The following is a 2,500-nucleotide window of genomic DNA, read 5'->3' as shown; positions in this document are numbered from 1 at the left end:
TATTTATTACCTTACTAAAGTACATACAGTAAAATATATATATATATTAGAATATAATCCATAAATTTAGTAAATAAAGAATGTTGTTTTTTTACTTCTTTCTATTCTATTGTGTACTTTCAAAAAATATTTCACCACTGTCCTTCGTGCCCGCCAAGTGTGTGATTGGTCGCGCCATTACGTCAAGTCGTTCGTGTACGTTCCACTGGAGGCAAATTATACTGCTGGGCGTTGAACCTTGGCTCCTTTTTTTCACCTTGAATCGAACGAACAGAGTCGTCGCCAAATAGTATGAATACCAGACATCTAAAACACCATTTTTTATTTTTCAGATTTAAGCCATAATTGACTATAATTATAAAAAATGTGTTTTTGTCTAAGTGACTGAATAGTTTGTATTTTTTTTTCTCAATTTTGATAAAATGTCAGTATTAATTTAGATCTCACAAATATCGTTTTTATTTAAATGGATTTCAAATTGATAATGAATAGGGATTATATAAGGCCTCTATTGCTATATAGTGTTGTACCTATTTCACTTATAGCTGTTCAGGATTATGGCATTTTTACGAAAATTTGTCCTTTTTCCAAACCATTTGTATTTTCAAAAATAGAACAAAGGTTGGTATGTTGTCTGTCGATTTTTAATCATACAAAACAATATTAAATGAAAAATATATTATACAGTAAAAAGTAATTCTAAGGACAGGTACCAACAAATTATTTTAAGTAAGATTAATTATTTCTTTTTATAGGTAATTGTTCCTTTTTCTTTTATGATGTCCTTTTTCATTTCTGACACACCAATCTTGGTGGTGCTAGTTATGTTGTCTAATATAATCGGGCTCTACGTAACCCTGACATGCATTCACACGTGTTTTACACCTGTGTTGCAAAATTAGTTTTTATTTTTAACATTTATTGACTGAAATACCCGTACGTGTTCAGAAGCAGTATCTCTGTGTGCGTAAGTTCCTTGAAGATATGGCCTATGCTGGTATAGAATAAAATTATATATATATATATATATATATATATATATATATATATATATATATCCTTTACTCTCATGATAAACGCCTTAAGATTTTCATAATTGTTCACAGAAAAATAAGTAATCTAGGTTTGCTTTATGTGGCCCGTGGTACCATGTCACTATGAGTTATTTTCGTCAAATATTATTAATTAAGATCTGGTAGATCTTAAGACATCTTGAAATGATCATGACGTACTCTGCGACATGACGTCATAGACAAAGCCCGCCATTATTGCCTGCCTACGCCTTTCAAACCTGCCCTGATTTCAATGCAGCGCTTGTGTCGTCGACTTGACGTAGCCTTCTCTTACGACATATTTTTATGACTTTGCAAACCTTGCTTACCCATAAATCATGAACGTATAATTTTGGAAAACTTGTTTATCAAAAAGAAAAAAAAATGTCAGGCAGAGGTCGCCTCAGGCGCTGGTTTTAACCTCCTCAGTACCGGGTAACTCTTACCTTCTTAATATGGCTGCCGCCAGACTATTTCACACATTTCCTGCTCAATTCCTCGTCAGTGAAAGGGATGATAGTCTGTCATAATAAATCAATAAATCACGGGGTGACACTTGGCTCATCAATAATTCTGTCGCCAGGCCATTTTATTCAATTCCGTAGAACCCCTTCCCATCTCGGTGGCGTCGTTTTCCCGCCATTGATCACAGGAAGGCATAAATAGGTCGACATCCAATCTGTTTCTGCGAGTAGACCCATAATTTCGAAACCACTTCATTATCTGCCTCTCTCCTAACAGTGCCAGGGATCAATACATCGTCCCTAGTCCCTACTGGTACTTACTCCCTATCCCTATTAGGGGCTTTTACACCTTCACATATATGTGTGTGTGTGTGTGTGTGTGTGTGTATGTACGTATGTATGTATATGTGTATGTATGTATGTATGAACCAACTTCTCTCAGCTTAGAAACGTAATTATTTTTCAGGGTAGATTAAAAGCTTTATAAATTAGATTATTTTTCAAGACCTATTTGCTGCTTTGATAACCTCAAATTCCAAGCAATTTTATTATTGTAACAAGCAACTTTATTAATGGAAAGCTAAAATTTTTTAAACGTAAATACTAACAAAAAATGTGAGTCGAATTTTGTTAAGTGTGTCGTGACGTTCCTATTGACGAAATGTCGACATTTGATTTGAGTTTTCGTTCAAATGAGTCGAAAATAATCCCCATTAGATATTTTCATTTTCCTCTATTACTATCAATACTGGTGGAACAGTTTTCAAGGTTGTTTGGCTATTTAAATGGAGATCTTTACGTTTGTCGTTTTCGGAACATCGATGACGTCATGTCTCATTGATGACGTCAAGTTGCTCAGCGCGAGGTCCACAGATGACAGAGGTTGAATTTCAAATGCGAGACGACACAAGCTAACAATGAACTATTACCTCCAGAGAAAAATATATAATGATAACCACATGACTAACGCCATCTTCCTTAGTC

Source organism: Oratosquilla oratoria, chromosome 40 (genome assembly GCF_046742065.1).
Source record: "Oratosquilla oratoria isolate Oo_2021 chromosome 40, ASM4674206v1, whole genome shotgun sequence".
Classification (NCBI taxonomy): domain Eukaryota; kingdom Metazoa; phylum Arthropoda; class Malacostraca; order Stomatopoda; family Squillidae; genus Oratosquilla; species Oratosquilla oratoria.
This window is presented reverse-complemented; position numbering follows the sequence as displayed.